Source organism: Triticum aestivum, chromosome 3B (genome assembly GCF_018294505.1).
Source record: "Triticum aestivum cultivar Chinese Spring chromosome 3B, IWGSC CS RefSeq v2.1, whole genome shotgun sequence".
Classification (NCBI taxonomy): domain Eukaryota; kingdom Viridiplantae; phylum Streptophyta; class Magnoliopsida; order Poales; family Poaceae; genus Triticum; species Triticum aestivum.
In genome coordinates, this window is record NC_057801.1 from 389,296,289 (window position 1) to 389,315,302 (window position 19,014).

General features: G+C 42.7%; 1 pseudogene; it reads left to right on the forward strand.

Annotated features, from left to right (window-relative positions):
- The first annotated feature begins 207 nt into the window (after positions 1-207).
- Positions 208-14,819, forward strand: LOC123069998 (myosin-17-like; annotated as a pseudogene).
- The last annotated feature ends 4,195 nt before the right edge of the window (positions 14,820-19,014 follow it).

Below are 19,014 nucleotides of genomic sequence, written 5' to 3' on the forward strand. Positions count from 1 at the left end.
TGGGAAGAGAGAGTTACAGGGTGTTACACGTAAACAATATACGAGATTTAGAGGTTAGAAACAATATATGGTAACACTTGAAGGTTCAGTTTTCTAGAGGACGAAAATGTAAATGCTACAAGGGCCTTGAAGAAAATTGACTAAACTACAGGCCCTTGAAGCAATGAAATGCAAACATTTAACTGCCTAGCCGTCCGGAAACAGCGCATTTCAGGACCAAGAGCAGAATTCCTCGGTTGTTTCAAACGGAAGAAAACTAGAACAGCGCGTAATTACCATTTCTGCCCTCCCTCTCCCTCCCCAACTCGCCGTCGCGACGGCGACGCACGAAGCCGTCGCGCCGTCATCGCCGAGGGCGAAGCCAGTCGCGGTCCTAGCAATCACGAAGCCAACTGCGTGAATCGCATACAAGAGAAGGGATAAGGGGCGGAGGAAGCCGACAAGTTACAGCCACCAGCTAGCAGAGGGGTAGGTGACGAAGCGGGGAGGCGGCCGGGCGGAGCCAGTCCAATTGGCAGACCTGACGGCCGCCGACCATTCGGGCGGCGGGATCCCTCTACCGGAGCTGAGGAATTCGTGGTCCCCTCCGATCCTAGCCTGATCTGCCCATGGTACTGTTCCGGATCGTATACTTGTTTGGACTAATTTTGCTTTCCTAATTACTAGCTTAGGTGCCGTGTGCTTTGCTTCAAGTGCCTGCGGATCGAATCATATTTTACTAGGGTTCCAAGTTTTAGATTGGTCCCAAAGCCTTGGATGAGTTCTGGAGGATTCGGGCATCCAAATTGATAGGTTTACTAGCCTAGTGCTTTTTCCTTTTTCTTTTTGGGTAACATGATGTGCCATTGCCCACAGTAGACTTACAAGTATTGAGCTTACCTTGGCCCTATTTTTAGTCTTTGCTAACTTGCTTAGTGAGCCACTTCCGAAGGAGCTTGTTTTCACTAAAATCTGTGTAGCTAGCTAGTACTTTTGGGTGGTGAATTATTTGCTGCAATTAGTCAGGGCCTTGCTATTCTTAGTTCACTTCATAGCCAAAAGGCCATCTCCCACGAACGACACAGATGCCATCAGTTATTACCCTAGCTTTCATTTGTAGCAAAGTTTCTTCAGCAGTAATGTGATGGATGCGGAATAAAGTACCCCCACCCCTCTGTTGATACGTTAGTGCGAAACAAGTTCTAATGTTTTACCTTATATGGCACTTCTCTATGTGTGCAATTGATGTTGGTGCTGGAAATGGAGCCATACTTTTCATATGTCAATGCGCATTTTGGGGGTTATGTGCTTTTAGGCTCTATTGTCTCCGTAAAATGGACGGTCGAGCTTTGAACTGATATCCGTTAGCGAAGCTCAAACTAAAGTTGTTTAGGAATTCCTACATTTGAAGTGTCTCAACCAATTAATGTGTGGTTGTATTTGTTTTACACGTAATACCCTTGATATCAAAATATAATTAATCTACATAGTTAGAATCTGTCCCCAACGAAATAACCTGTTGAAGTATGAATATTGCCACCTTCCCATAGCAGCTAAGCTTGTAGGTAAAATGTTCGGTGCATGAAACTCAATATCGAGGTCCTGAGTTTGAGGTCCCGCTGGCACAATTGTATGAGAAAATAGCAGTGTCCCAGTTTGAGTCCACGTTAGAACCATGAATTCTAGGGAAATATAATTGTATCCTCAGCTTGGATGACTACATAAATTTGGAGGAGCCTAGACACTATAGAGAGTGTTTAAGTATGAATATATTGCCCACCTTCCCTTAACAGCTTAAGAGTGAGTCTACTGGTTGGTGCATGAATCTAATACTCCCCACCCTGCATGTTCAAAATAGGTGGGTAATTTTTAGCTACCCACCCCCGTGAGAGAAATAGCGAGGAGTACAACATATTATTTTCTTATCCATCTCTCAACAAACATGTATGTCAATTCAACAAGATATGTCACAATTCACTGGCACGAGTGCGGAAAGCAGAGTAGATTACCCATTAAATCTCAGGATACTCATAATTCTGCTATGCCTTGACATCAGTCTGATTACTGCATCATTTTGTTTTGCAGGGAACTCCAGCTAACATCATTGTTGGTTCTCATGTTTGGGTGGAGGATCCAACTCTAGCATGGATAGATGGCGAGGTTGTCAGCATAAAAAACAATGAAGTTCATGTGCAGACATCAAATGGGAAAAAGGTATTCTTTTCAATTTCTTATGCATTCTGTAGATCTTTATCTTGTTATGAATGTGAATTCATATTATGAAGACATAGTTTTCTTAGTATATTCTTCTTAACCTCCCTGAATGGTATTATCCTGCTCTGTTTTAATCTAGAAAAGGGGTATTAGGCTGCAAAAAGAACTTCATGGCGCTGTTGACTGTTCACTATTTTACACATGTTATGGCTAGGGCTTTCGGTTTTATCTTTTTGACAGGAAATGGATTGTCAATTACATTGCAATGCTTTTGCACAGGTTAATACAGACAGATCAAAAGTTTTTCCCAAGGATATGGAAGCTCCACCAGGAGGAGTGGATGATATGACAAGATTATCATACTTACACGAGCCTGGGGTTCTACAGAATCTTGCTATGCGTTATGAACTGAATGAAATATATGTGAGTTCATTGTCTCTTGGGTAAATGTCATGCGTTTAATCAATTGCATAACTTGCAATGCAAATAATAACCATTCTTTTGCATTCACAGACTTACACTGGTAGCATTTTGATTGCGGTAAATCCGTTTCAAAGATTACCGCATCTTTATGATACCCACATGATGGAACAATACAAGGGTGCAGATTTTGGGGAGCTGAGTCCACACGTCTTTGCAATTGCTGACGTTGCTTATAGGTGAATTCCTGCTGTATACTATTCATATAGGTAACCATGCATGATCCAGTATCAATACCCCTGCATTACCCTTATGTGATTTATTAATGTGGGAAACCAGGGAAATGATAAATGAAGGGAAAAACAACTCTATTTTAGTCAGTGGTGAAAGTGGTGCTGGCAAGACTGAAACAACAAAGATGCTTATGAGATATCTAGCACACTTAGGTGGACGATCTGGAGTAGAAGGGCGAACTGTAGAGCAACAAGTTCTAGAGGCAAGGGCGTTCAACTCTTCTCCTTATTTGCTTACAAATTGTAGCTTTCAAATGGAAAACATATGCATTGGTTGATTGTCTTATATCCAATAATATTTCAGTCAAATCCAGTCCTTGAAGCTTTTGGTAACGCAAAAACTGTGAGGAACAATAACTCGAGGTAATGGTTTGCATGATTCTTTTTCTTTTATTTTCCTTCGGTAGATTTGTTTCTTCCCTTTATTTGAATATCACCAGCTGATTGTTTGGCATTCTCATTTGTTTGTAATTCATGGTGAAGTCGCTTTGGCAAGTTTGTGGAGATCCAATTTGACAAGACTGGACGAATCTCGGGAGCTGCTATAAGAACTTACTTGCTGGAAAGATCCCGCGTATGCCAAATAAATACTCCGGAAAGAAATTATCATTGTTTCTATTTTCTTTGTGCGGCACCACCTGAGGTAGGTTTTCACATTGACTCCTGTTACTATCTGATTATTTGCCTTTTGGATATGGAATTTAATGTAGTACAAAAGGTCCACTTCTTAATACGGATTTCTGTAATTTGCAGGATACCCAAAGGTATAAGTTGGCTGATGCTAGATCTTTTCACTACCTCAATCAGTCAAGCTGTATTGAGGTTGAAGGAATTAATGACGCGGAAGAGTATTTAGCAACACGGAGGGCCATGGACATAGTTGGAATCAATGAGGAAGAACAGGTTTGTTTCGTGTTATACTAAAGCTATTAAAATACTAGTTTTACGAATAAGGACCGACAACATTGTTAATTTATTTTACAGGAAGCTATATTCCGGGTTGTAGCAGCTGTACTTCATATTGGAAATATAAATTTCGCCAAGGGAAAAGAAGTTGATTCATCTGTGATTCAGGATGATAACTCGAGGTTTCACCTTAACACTGCGTCAGAGCTATTGGAGTGAGTAAATTATCTCCCTTCAAATAATGTTTTGTACCTTCTATTTTCTATATGTTCATTGTGACCATAAACCAAAATGCTGACTGCTAAGTTTCTTGCAGGTGCGATTGCAATAATTTGGAGAAGGCACTAATAACACGAGAAATAGTTACTCCTGAAGAAATAATTACTAGAACACTTGATCCTGAGTCGGCACTTGCTAGTAGAGATGCATTAGCCAAAACAATATACTCCCGATTGTTTGATTGGTAATGATCCTCTGGCAGAAAACTCTAATTAGATTTACCTTTTTACTTCTCAATCTTGACATTTTACATTTTAACTGTGATCCTGTATGCACAGGATCGTGGAAAAAATTAATGTCTCCATTGGACAGGACCCAAACTCTAAACAACTGATTGGTGTTCTTGATATCTATGGATTTGAGAGTTTCAAAATTAACAGGTTAGTGTTTTTCCAACTTTTGAACTTTATGAACGATCCAATTCACAGAATGTGCTAAAACAAATGGTCATCTGAACAGTTTTGAACAGTTATGCATCAATTATACAAATGAAAAGCTGCAGCAGCATTTTAATCAGGTACTTCATGAATTTGGTTTCGACCATAGTTGTTACTCTATAGATATTTCCTGTCCATGATTTAACATGTGATGCTGTCTTGCAGCATGTGTTCAAAATGGAGCAAGAGGAATATACTAGGGAGGAGATAAACTGGAGTTACATAGAGTTTGTTGATAATCAAGATGTGCTAGACTTGATTGAGAAGGTGCTTATTTCTTCATATTTTTCGTACTATGACAGGTCACATAAAATGCAAGGTAGTTATGATGTGACTTCGAAAGCCAAATAGAGACTGAAAATTGAACTGTCTAGGTTATTTATGTTTTCCCCTGTGAAGTTGGTGGATCGAGTGTCAATTTAAGAAAGGATGAAATTCTTCAAAAGCCCTTCTCATTCTGTAATTGGTGGTTGGGGAGGTGATGGTTTGTTCCCCTGGGTAGGGATTTAAATGGCGTAATAACGGCGCCACAAGGACCGTTTAGTTAGCTTCTAGTTAGCCTGATAGTTCATTTTCACCGAAAAATACTTTATTGAACTGTTAGACCAATAAATGGGCTTAAACAGGACCCAGTTTACATCCCTACCCTTGGGGTTATATTGTTTCTGATCCTGTCATCATCGGTTCATCACTGTAAATAATGAGAAGTCCTTAGGAGAATGACCTAATTTATTGTGCTTCGGTAAACGATAAACAGATAGCACTTGACGTTTTGCTTCTGCTCTATGTGTGTTTTCACAAACATGACTTGAAATAGCCTAATTTAGACTAAAAGAGGAACTTTTGTTCTGTCATTTGGAACCCCTTTGGGCTCCTCCATCTGGGAGTTGGCTAGTTTGTTCTACACTCAACTCTTCGCGAAGTCTAAGTTTCACCCCTTGATTCTAAAACTGGACAAAGTACACCTGTTAAATATGTGCTGAATTTAGTGTGAGTTATGTTACAGCTGGACTTTGAGTCATATGGTGTGTGGATAGGGGTACGGAGTCATGTTTGAGTAGGACACTTATATCCTAGGCTCCTATATAATGTAATGTAACCTATGCCAACATAATAACACAAGTATGCGGGGGAGTCGGCGGCATGTGCTGGTGTCTGGGTGACCGATGTGCGTTATCAATTGGAAGGAGCGCCGGTAGTCATGCCCCGGGGATGTAGCCGATGTTAGGCGTACCGCGTTAACAAATGTTGGTGTCGTTGTGCTTGTGTGATTGTTTGATTCTTAGTAGATCGATATGCGCCTTGGATTTCGAACAACACTCTTACCCCTTAATACCATTTACCTTCCACCCATTGGCTGGTTCCACAGATGGTTTAGCTGCCAGTGCAATAGCCTTCGATGTAGGGGAACAGGAGGGGGCAACTGTAGGCATAGGTACTTGGGCATGTAGAGGGAGGGAAAGAGGGTTGGAGGAGGGTGAGGCGGGAGGAGTGCGGGTAGGAGAGGACAGCAGTGTCTGGCTATGTTGAAAGGGGGAGGTAGAGAGAGTGAAATTTGGGTGGGAGGCCGGGGGAATGAAGCATCAAGGAAGCGATTTGCCTTATGATGTTGTAACATATTCTGACATGGATGCTATCATAGATATCACATCTGCTAAAATGGACAAAATGGGTAACGTTACTAGGAGTTTAGAGTGTTTTGTCTGGTTTTAGAGTCAAGGAGTGAAACTTACTGTGAAAAGAGCTAAGGGTTATATAATGGATTGGTGAGAGTTTGTGCTTAAAATTTTGAAGAGGCTTAGTGCTAAATTAACCTGTTCTGTGATGCTCATAACGTTCTAACGTAGTGGAGTGAAGGAGCTTACGTTGATATAAATAAATAAATAAAGTAGTCATATTGGCCTTTACAAACTAACAAGTTGTGACGCTTGTAATTCTATGATGAGCTAAGGGGTGGCTAAACAACCATTAGAATTGATCATGAACACTAGAATGGACATATTGGTATTGCAAGTATTCTATATATTTCGTTATACACAATAACAGTAACATGTTTTCTGCTATTTTCAGAAAGGTGGATTGATTGCGCTTCTGGATGAAGCATGGTATGTTTTGGAACTTCCAGTTACCATTCCAGCCCACTTGCAAGCAACATGGATTGCTTCAATTGCCATGATGTCTAGTATGATTGTGTGTTGTCGTAACTGATGTGTGACATCTTGTGTCTTAACAATGTTTTCCAATATCATGTGCAGTATGTTTCCCAGATCAACACATGAGACATTTGCACAGAAGCTGTATACAACATTTAAGAATAACAAGCGATTTGTCAAACCAAAGCTTTCACGTACAGACTTTACAGTTGTCCATTATGCTGGCGATGTGAGCTTTCTTCATCAAACGATAAACATGCTCAATTGCTCATATAGAATATAATACCATACTAATTAGGCACTTTTTTTTATCATCCACAGGTGACATACCAGGCTGATCATTTCTTAGACAAGAACAAAGATTATGTAGTGGCGGAACATCAGGATTTGCTGAATGCTTCTTCATGTCCTTTTGTAGCTAGCTTATTCCCTTCACTCCCTGAAGAATCATCAAAGTCTTCAAAATTTTCATCTATTGGGTCACGTTTTAAGGTGAAGTTCTACTTGATTTAATTTTTATTGGTGTATATCACTTTGTTGCGTTAAATGAAATCCTCGTTTCTTTAGAAGCTATTTAGGGTATAATTCATTAAGCACCAGTTGCCGGTAGATTATCTTAGACTCTGAAGAACCTATGGATGCCACTGTCACTTTGTCACTGTTAAAGATGATATCCACCTTGTTGTGCTGTGCCCACAGCTGAACTTTGGGTAGTGTTCGTGTGTGTGTTTGTTGGACCTTGCCTGCGGTGGCGTTGTGTTTGTGTGTACCTTGTTGACTTTGTGCTCGGTGGTTTGCTTTATTTATAAAGCGGGGCGAAAGCCTTTTTCGGTAAAGATGATATCCACGTTGCACTCTCATCTGTATTAACCTTGGACATGTCCCTGCTGCATTTCTTGCAGCTGTCATACTTGGCAGTATGAAGTTGTTTTGGGCAGATTTGACAGCCTTTTCATGCAAGATGGACTTTTTTGCGATTTGATATGTTACTTTGAACTAGAGCTGGTCAAAATTTTGATCTGGCTGGGTTTAGGCCTGATTTGATTTGGGGCACTTGAGCTGCCAGGCTATCCTGTTAAGGTAGTTGGACAGGTAACCCGCAGGCTTGTACCCAAAAATGAATAAAACTGTACCAAGATGGGCTAATAGAGATGTTGTCCCCAACATCTTTTTGCCCATGCTCGGTCTAAACCTGGGCCTGGGCTGGGCCAAGCCTGAAGGGCCGGTTCACTTTTTCTCAGGTCTACTGCGAGCAGCTGAGCACATATGACTATGAAACTGTTAACTGTATGTGCTGTACTCCTATGGGTATATGTCATGAATTTGGTCTATATTGAAATATTAAGTGCATGAAAACTTGTAAGCTTGTGAACATTGAATCTGGAATGCGCATCAAAATATTGTAATTTAATAAATCGAGTACCATACCTGCACAACACTTAGAACTTAATGCATGTGGGTGTGTTTAAAATGTGTATATCTGTACCACTACATTGGTGCTGTTTATCGGAGGGTTTGGTGTATTGTATATGATCTTGTATGTCCATTGTTGCTCAGATGCCCTTCATACATTTGTTGTACTTGATCCTTTGGTTGCCTTCATTGCAGCGTATGATGACGCCCCTACATAGTTCCTCCCTTCCTGAGTTAGTGGCAGAAATGTTGGTTTGCATGTATTTAGTTGCGCCAATTAGAAAGTTCAAAGTGTCTGCGCGACTATGACGAGTGCCTAAGTCTTTATTAACTGTTAACTCTTCGAAAATAGTAATAATTTCTCATTATCCAGTCCTTTAAATAGAGATTGTAAATATCTTGATTCTCCTTAGTCCTTATAGTGCTCTTGACTTCCTTTCCGTTGACATACTTTCTGTTTGATTCTCAGCTGCAACTTCAGTCTCTCATGGAGACCTTGAGCTCTACTGAACCCCATTATATTAGATGTGTGAAGCCAAACAATCTCCTCAAGCCAGCCATTTTTGAGAACACAAATGTTATACAACAACTACGATGTGGAGTAAGAGTCGTATACTCTTTTATTATTCTTATCGTTACCATATGTTGAACTAATACCTACTTTGCAGGGTGTTCTTGAAGCTATCAGGATAAGCTGTGCTGGATACCCCACAAGAAAAACATTCTATGAATTTGTTAATCGCTTTGGTGTTCTTGGCCCTGAACTTCTAGAAGGAAGGTAAGCAATTCACACAGAAATCACAATAGAGCCTTCCACTCATTTATTTGTCATTTAATTCTATTTTCAAGTTATTGATTAGTATATGTTTTTTGCTTGTACATTCTTATGTCCAGTAACGACGATAAGATTGCATGCCAAAAGATTCTGGAAAAAATGAAGTTGGAGAACTACCAGGTAGGACATGGAACCCGAACTACTACTAGGATCCATCACCCATTTCATCTGACTTTTTGTGATATTTAGTACCATTTATCTTAGGATTTCAATCAGGGGACATTTAGCACGACACAGTGATGTTGGTGAACTGAAATATAATTTCCCTTTATATGACTCAATGTTCTTTCATTTACATAAAATTTTGAAATTGAACTCCAAGAACAATATCTGAGATGTTTCTTATGTGTGATCCTTATTTGCTGTCCTATCTGTGGCAACATCTTGACATCAATGAAAAAGGATCCATCTTCCAGATGTGGATTGCAGCACATGGGTGTTGGCATGTTGAATGAACTCACTTTTCTCAACATTACTAGTCTTTTCATCGTTTAGCTAAACACTGTTGCTGTAGATTTGATTGTATTATCTACTTCAATTTCAGAAATTTTGTCATGTAAAATAAGTTGTATGTAGACTCAAGCCGTTCTTAGTTCTTACATAGTCCATTTGGTTGACTTTCAGATAGGAAAAACAAAGGTATTCCTGAGAGCTGGACAAATGGCTGATTTGGATGCACGGAGGGCAGAAGTGTTAGGGAAAGCAGCAAGAATTATACAGAGACTAATGCGTACATATATTGCACGGAAACAGTTTGTTTTGGTTAGGAGATCAGCAACACATCTACAATCTTTTGTTAGAGGTACCACCCTTCTCTCTCTCTCTATATATATATAATATGTGTGTGTGTGTGTGTGCGGGCGCCGATGGTTATGTAGAGCAGAGTCATGCTGGTGCCATATCCTGTAATGGAGTTGCTGTAGCATTCTACAGATTTCATGTGCTCTTCATTTTTCCTGTTGTAACTCAGGGACCTTGGTTCGTAATTTGTACGAATGCATGAGGCGAGAAGCAGCAGCAGTCAAAATACAAAAAAATGTGCGTCGTCACAAAGCACGCGAATCTTATTTACTACTGCAAGCAGCTACAGTCACGCTGCAAACTGGCTTAAGGGCAATGTCTGCTCGCAAAGAATTCAGATTCAGAAAGGAAACCAAAGCAGCTGTCCATATCCAAGTACGTTCTGTTTTGATCAAATTGCTATTAGTTATATTCTTCATTTTTTACGAAGCATTTCATGGCTTGACGTTCATCAAGTTTCCAAAACTTCACAATTCTCTACCCTGCCTCGTTAATATAAAAGCAGCTTATAACATTCCATTTTGAACACAGGCTCGATGGCGCTGCCACAGAGACTATTCACATTACAAGAATATGCAGCGAGCAGTTCTTACTTACCAGTGTGCGTGGAGACAAAGGCTTGCAAGAAGAGAGCTCAGAAATCTCAAGATGGTAATGCCCCTTACGCTTTGCGTTCTTTCAATGCTTTTACCATGGCCCATATGTCATTTTTGTGTTATCTATGAATCATCTGCAGGCCGCAAGAGAAACTGGAGCCCTCAAAGAGGCCAAAGATAAGCTTGAGAAGCGCGTTGAAGAGTTAACATGGCGCTTAGGACTGGAGAAGCGATTAAGGGTACCTGTGATTTGTTCATTTCGGTCATAGTACCAGTGACCCTATTTGAACGTTGATAACATGTGATTTATGTTTAATGTTCCTTTGTGCAGACTGACCTCGAGGAAGCAAAAACTCAGGAAATTGCTAAGCTGCAAGAAACATTGCATGACCTACAGCTTCAAGTTGAAGAAGCAAAGACCATGGCCACTAAGGAAAGAGAAGCAGCGAGAAAGGCAATTGAAGAAGCACCTCCAGTAATCAAAGAGACTCCTGTATTGGTCGAAGACACTGAAAAAGTTAACTCTTTAACAGCTGAAGTTGATCAACTGAAGGTATGGTGTCAGCTGAATTATTTCTACACTTCTCATGCGGTTGTTTTATTTTATCGGGTACTTGGTCTGTTGGTCTTGAACAATTATGGAGAATCAGTCCATGTAAAACATACCGTGTATTTTTACCCTAATGTTTTGGAAACATGGTCATCATATGTTACGGCATTTTTCATTGACAACATTGACATGTGAGTTCATTTTTAAGTTAATGGAAGCTTTTATTACCCCGTGGCCTCTGCACTAAAGGGCGATGCAGGCTTGGAATCGGAAATCATGTTATTGTATGACAAAGTCAAAGTTAAGCTGTATCTTGATTTTACAGGCTTTGCTGCAAACTGAAAGGCAAGCCAGAGAGACTGCAAAGAAAGAACATGCTGAAGCTGAACGGAGAAATGAAGAACTAATGAAGAAATTCGAAGGCGCAGAGAAAAAGATTGAGCAACTTCAGGACACTGCCCAGAGGTACAATTGAAATAGAACTACCAGTTATTGTTGATTCATTTGGCTGTATTTTAATGTTTTGCTTGTTAAGGATGATCTCTGTTTAGTGGTTCAGTAGTGTCTGTTTTATTCTGCATAACTATTTAATAGTATTGTCTTGAAAACGTAATCAGGCTGGAAGAGAAAGCAACTAACATGGAGTCGGAGAACAAGGTGCTTCGTCAACAGGCTGTTGCAATTTCTCCTACTGCGAAAGCATTAGCTGCCTATCCCAAGTCTCCTTTCCAAGTATGTCATATCTCTGGCACTTGCATTCTGTAAAAATATACTCTTATTTTCATCAAAATGACATAATATTTCAAATTAACTGACTTTGTCAGCTGAGAACTCCGGAGATTGTGAATGCTCCGAATGGGGAGGTAAAATCTTCACCAGTAAGTGGGAAGAACATAACCATATAGATGACTTATACTTCAAAAAGTAACTGCTATAATAAATAACTTTCCTATGTTAATATCTTTGTGCAGGATGTAACCCCCATCTCACTGAATCTCAAAGAGCTTGAGGCTGAGGAGAAGCCTCAAAAATCACTCAACGAGAAGCAACAGGTGTGCTACTTGTTGACCACTCCTTTCTTTGTTTAATCTTCCCGAGTTATGTACCTTTTTTTCTTCTTTGATCCTGAAATTGTATCATTTATGTTTCTAATGAGATTTCTTTTTCATCATAAATATTTTTTTGGTTAACATCATATATATTTGAATTTTATGCTCCAGGAAAACCAAGACCTGCTAATCAAGTGTGTATCACAAGATTTGGGATTCTCCAGTGGTAGGGCTATTGCAGCTTGCGTTATATACAGGTGTCTTCTGCACTGGAGATCATTTGAAGTTGAAAGAACTGGTGTTTTTGACCGTATTATTCAAACAATAGGCTCTGCTATAGAGGTAGGCCATACCTATCTCTTGTGTTTCTTTAAGAACCCTTCTTTCTGGGAGAAATACTCACATTTTGTTTAGTTTGATTTAATGAACTGATATCTTAGGCCTTCATGATAGACCTTGAATAACACATATAAATAGAAGGGGCAATAATAAAAATTAAAATCTAAAATGCTGCAACAACATAGGTTTATATTCCTTTTTTGTTTATTCTCTATGTGTACTGCTAGATAGTCATGTTCGAATTGTTCCTTTCCAAAGGTCCAGGACAATAATGACAAGTTAGCGTATTGGCTCTCCAATTCATCCACATTACTCCTACTTCTACAACGGACACTGAAAACAACTGGAGCAGCTGGACTCACTCCTCAGAGGTGAAGGTCAACTGCTGCATCGTTTGGGAGGTTTTTTTTCGGTAAAACATCTTTATCCTGCCCTTGCTAGTTTTATAGTCTGAGAAATTCTTAATTTTGTTGTTTCTGAATACACAAGGGAATTCGAGCTTCACCACAAAGTGTTGTGCGACCTTTTCATGGTAGCCGCTTGATTGGATGACTAGGTGATCTTCGTCAAGTTGAAGCCAAGTATCCTGCTCTGCTTTTCAAGCAACAGCTTACAGCTTTCCTTGAGGAATGATTAGAGACAATCTGAAGAAAGAGATATCTCCATTGCTTGGTCTTTGCATCCAGGTATGATTCATTGCCACTAGAATTCCTTTTATTTCACAGAAAAACAGTAACTTCAGGGTTAATTTTTTACTTTTACATGTTTTGCAGGCACCAAGAACATCTCGTGCAAGTTTGATAAAAGGATCTCGTTCTCAAGCAAATGCCTTGGCCCAACAAACTCTGATCGCACATTGGCAGAGTATTGTGAAAATATTAACAAACTACCTGAATGTTTTGAAAGCCAATTATGTATGTAACCTAAAACTCTAAATGGACACACTATTTTTGAGTATGTATGCATTAACATGTATTTTATTGATACGTCAGGTCCCTTCATTTTTAATCAGCAAGGTGTTCACTCAGATATTTTCGTTTATTAATGTCCAGCTGTTCAATAGGTAAGAGATGGCTCTTGCACTACCGGCCGTACATTTTACTTCTTCCCGTTAGGATTTTAAGATATCCTGTATCTTGCAGTCTTCTCCTCCGACGGGAGTGCTGTTCATTTAGCAACGGAGAATATGTCAAAGCTGGATTGGCTGAGTTAGAGCAGTGGTGCATTTATGCCACTGAAGAGGTAGGTACTGGTGATTTTTCCCTGGTGATATTTAATTCGTGTGCTAATTTTATGTGGTGCACAGTATGCAGGTTCTTCCTGGGAAGAGTTGAAGCATATTAGGCAGGCCGTTGGATTCCTTGTATGTGTTCTATACTGATTAGATGGCTGTTTGCAACTTTGTGAGTAAAAAATGTATGTAACCTAATGAGACGTGTACTTGTATTATTAGGTAATTCATCAAAAGCCAAAGAAAACATTGAAAGAAATCACCAACGATTTGTGCCCTGTAAGTGACTTTGAATTCACTTAAGTTTCGGCAATCATTAAAGCATATATTAGTTGTGACTTAACACATACTTCAAAAACTTTCAGGTCCTTAGCATACAACAGCTATATCGAATCAGTACAATGTATTGGGATGACAAATATGGCACCCACACTGTTTCGTCAGAGGTAAGCTTGTTATACTTGATGTGTCAAAAACGCTCTTATATTATGGGATGGAGGGAGTAACTACTGGTTCATTCAAGCTTCATATGTTACTGTGTCAGCAAGTGGTGCTATCTATGTTCCATTACTAGTTCTCGTTTCTGACAGTGAACCAAATTGGTTGTAGGTCATCTCAAGTATGAGAATAATGATGACAGAAGACTCGAACAATGCAGTGAGCAGTTCTTTCTTGTTGGATGATGATTCAAGGTTATTTCGTGTTCCAAGTTCAAGTAATTAGTTTACGGCAGAATTTGTGCCCCTGATCTAACATTGCCCATGATACTTCAAACCACAGCATTCCATTTTCGGTGGATGACATCTCAAAGTCAATGACAGAAATCGAGGTAACGGACGTTGATATGCCACCTTTGATCCGGGAGAATTCTGGGTTTACTTCCTACACCAAAGAAAGGACTAAGCGGGATGGTCCTTCCGCTACGACCTCCACATTCCTTTCCCCACTCGATCTGTGCACAAATCATGTATATACTCGTGGCTTTTCTTTCTACCAAATCAAATCTAGTCTGGTCAGGTTATTTGGTAGATCTGTTTGATATTTTTTGTTAGGTCCTCGGTTTGATCGATTGGTTATTTCTTCAGTTTGGCTCCCCTTTTTGTTGGGAGGTCAAATTTATATTGCAATGCCAGGGGTCGGATGCCCTTGGTCAGGATGCCGAGCTGCTATTGGAAAAGCTCGTCGTCCTTTTATCGTCCCTTTAGCGTCTGGAAAGGTTTTCCACGGCTACTAGTCAGTCATTTGTGTCGTTCATTTCAATCTTCGACATGTTGTAAATTGCAACGAAGATCATAGTTACAAGGAATTGCACATTGATGACTCATATTTTTGGTGTACCCTGAATCTAGATGTTTATCGTCTGTTTGTACACATCAGAATCATACATGTCACACGGAGAACGCCTAAATGCCTGTTGTGTGATGCCAAGTTTCACATAACAAGAGTCTTCTTAGATAAGATAGCGGAACAAAAATATTTATTTGAAAGATGTTGTAGGACGACGAGCGACATAGGTTATTCCTACTGTAGATTGCATATATGAAAAAAGCAAACCAAAAGAACCAATACTGAAAAACATAAAAAGTAACTCGCCAGACACATTCACGAACAACACACCGAATGTGGACGTCACATTGGACCCGAAAGTTTTGACTCGAGATATTGGGGCACATCAAAATTGGTTTTCTTTCCCCTCGTGTTTGGGTTTGGAGTGATTGGTTGGGTTTGCATGCGCCGACTTGTACAAAGTGAGCTGTATGTAACTATACATCCAGGAAGCGAAGAAAGAAATTTGGGGTTTTGATGAACGGTGAGGAGGTTGATGCTTGCAAGCCACGCATACCCTGCTGCATATGTATACATTGCCACGTGTGCTGTTACACCTCACCGTTGAGCACCCGTCACTTGAGGCTGACGCCTGTGAGACGACCATTGCTTCGTAACCCTGACAATGTGATCGATGTAGAACCGGCCAGCGCATAGATAAGTGATCATGATCCCCCAAAAAAGAAAAGGAAAAAAGATAAGTGATCATGATAACAGGAAACCAGCAAGTACTCATTGGGTTAATCAGAGGAGACTAGAGCATGACCTGTGACAGCGATGTAACAGTGATGCAGATGAAGAATAGCGACACCTGCTCCATCATACTACCATCTTCAGCTTAGCCTTCATGTCATAGTACGCGCAGCTTTTGGTAATTACTGTGCTCCGCGCAACCACCCAAAGACACTCCCTCCGTTCCAAAATAGATGACCCAACTTTGTTGTCAGCGCACGTACAGCCAAGTCAGTCAAAAGCTTCACACCGAGACGCGTAAACGGCCGACCCAAGAGGATCGTGCAGCCCAACGGAAGATTCGTCGGGCCAGAATGGGCCCGTTGAGCCCGCTCGCCTGACGGCTCGCTACTTAACCCCCAGGCTACGAAGGGATCGGCATCCAGGCTGGATCAGGAACGAACGGCGGCTTCCTTCTTCTCCCCACCTACCTACCTTCCTCTTCCTCAAGAATAGAGAGACCCGATTTGTAATTCGAATTCAGACTTGTAATCGAGAGCTAGTAGTAGATCGACCTGGTACCTAACATCCTGGTATTAGAGCCCAGCACCACCCTCTCCGCCGCGTCGACCTGGAAACCCGCCGGCGCATCCAAGCGCGGCAAGCCTTCGTCGCCGCCATGGATCCAGCGCTCAAGGAGTACCTCGACAAGCTCGATCAGGACGCCAAGGCCGACTCCGCCCACGTCCTCAAGCAGCTGCAGGCGCAGTCCTCGCAGATCGACGACCTCCTTCACTGGAAGCCAGATCTCGAGGCGCGCTTCGCGAAGTTGGAGTCCACAGTCGAGGCGCTGCGAGCGACCGCACCGCCGAGTGGAGCGGCGATTCCTCAACATCTTCCTCCCCTGCTTCCAGCGCGGGGAGACCTCCACGGGCCCGATGGCCGCAGCGACGTCGACCACACCGGAGGGGGCTCGTCAGTGACCCGCGAGTCACTGGCGGCACCTCCGGTCACGGGTACGCCCTCTCTTCCGATCGTGCCGGCCCCTGTTCCTCCCCTGTCTTCTTCCATCCTGACCAACTTGGGCCAACCACCATCCATGAATTTCCCGATGTTCACCGGTGAAAATCCACAGCTCTGGAAAACTCTTTGCGAGCAATACTTCCAGATGTTCACAATCCCCGACGCCTATCGCGTTCCCATGGCCACCCTAAATTTTTCTGGTCCCGCGGGCATCTGGCTACAATCCGTCCAGAAAAAGTTAACTGGACTGGATTGGGAGTCCTTCACCTCCCTCCTCTGCACCCGATTTGGTCGTGACAAACACCAAATGCTCATTCACCAATTCCACGCTGTCAAACAAACTACCACAGTAGCAAATTTCATTGAACGTTTCGAGACCTTGATGAATCATCTTATATCTTACTCTGAGTCCACTCACCCGTATTTTTTCCTGACTCATTTTATGGAGGGACTACGACCGGATATCCGTGCGGTGGTGCTCGTGCAACGCCCACCGGACTTGGACACGGCGTGCTCGTTGGCTCTACTTCAGGAGGAAGTGGCCGACGACGATCACTCATTCGGGCGCCTCTCCAATGCTTCCCGAGGCCACGGTCATGCGGGTCGATCGACGCCGCCGTCCTTCTTCAGTCGCCCGGCTACACCAACTATGATCTCTGAAGATCGCCGTGGAACTGAAGCAGCTCGCGCGACACCTGAAGCCAGCAAGGTCGCCGCTCTTCGCGCCTTTCGCCGCGCGAAGGGGCTCTGTTTCAAGTGTGGCAAATGGTGGGGGAAGGACCACACCTGCCCGCCCACGGTGCAAATGCACATCGTGGAAGAGCTGCTCGCCATGTTTCCCCAAGACGATGTGCAATCTGAATCACCACTAGCTTCACCAATATCTGACGAGGAGAACCTCTGTACTCTGTCCCGTCAGGCTGAAGATGGCTCGTCAGACCCAGGGGTACTGCAGTTGCACGCCTGGCTCCAAGGACATGAGATCCTGCTGCTCGTCGACTCCGGTAGTTCTACGTCCTTCGTCGACAGCTCTCTGGCAGCAAAACTCACCGGAGCCAAGCCACTGCTGCGCCCATGCCGCGTACGCATCGCTAATGGCAACACCATTCCCTGCACCACCTACATCCCAGCGTGTCAGTGGACAACCCAGGGGCATGATTTCAGAACAGATTTCAAGATCCTCAAACTGGGCTCGTACGATGCAATTCTCGGGATGGACTGGTTAAGGCAGCACAGCCCCATGAACATCGACTGGATCGAGCAATTCTTAACAGTTACAGCTCCAGCCGGCCAACTGACGCTATCTGCTACTGCTCCAGACCAAACCCAATGCTCTATGATCTCCGCACCAAAGCTCCTCAAGGCTTGCAAGCAAGGATCAGTAGCGCACGTCGTGCACCTCAGCGCTCTTGATAGCTCCAGCACTGCAGATTCTCCGATTCCTGTTGAGATCTTGCGCCTGCTGGAACAGTTCACGGATGTCTTTGAGGACCCACGGACCTTGCCACCTCGCCGCGATTGCGATCATCGTATTCCTATGATGGCCGGTGCGCAGCCTGTCAATTCCAGACCGTACAGATACAAACCTGAATTAAAGACAAAAATCGAACCTCAGGTTCAGGAAATGCTTGACGCAGGAATCATCCAGAAAAGTTCTAGCCCCTTTTCATCCCCAGCACTGCTAGTCAAGAAGAAGGATGGTACATGGCGCTTGTGCGTTGACTACCATCGCCTCAACTCCATGATCGTGGTCGCCAAGTTTCCAGTACCAATCATCGACGAGCTCCTTGATGAACTGGCCGGTGCAAAGTGGTTCTCGAAGCTCGACTTACGTGCTGGATTTCATCAGATAAGGATGGCGGAAGGCGAAGAGTACAAGACGGCCTTCCAAACACACTCCGGGCACTGGGAATACCGTGTCATGCCTTTCGGAGTAGCGGGAGGCCCGGCCACATTCAACGGGGGCATGCACACCACCCTGCGCCCAGTCATGCGCAAATGCGTCGTCTCATTCTTCGACGACATCCTCATCTTCAACAAAACCCTGTCAGAACATATCCAACACATCGCGCGCGTGCTCCAGCTGCTCAGAGACGACCACTGGCAAGTCAAGCAATCCAAATGTTCCTTCGCACAGCGCCAGATCGCTTACCTGGGGCATGTCATCGATGAACGTGGCATTTCTACAGATCCCAGCAAGGTCCTGACGACCAAGCAGTGGCCTGTTCCTCAGTGCGCCAAAGATGTGCGCAGTTTCCTCGGCCTTGCTGGATATTATCGGAAGTTTGTGCAACACTTTGGGATCATTGCAAGGCCTCTGTTCACCCTGCTCAAGAAAAACCACCAGTTTGTATGGACAAGTGACACGCAACAGGCGTTCGATACTCTGAAACTGAAGCTCACAACAGCACCCGTGCTGCAACTCCCCGATTTCAGTAAGAAGTTCGTGATCGACACCGATGCTTGCGCTTACGGTGTTGGCGCTGTCCTTCAGCAAG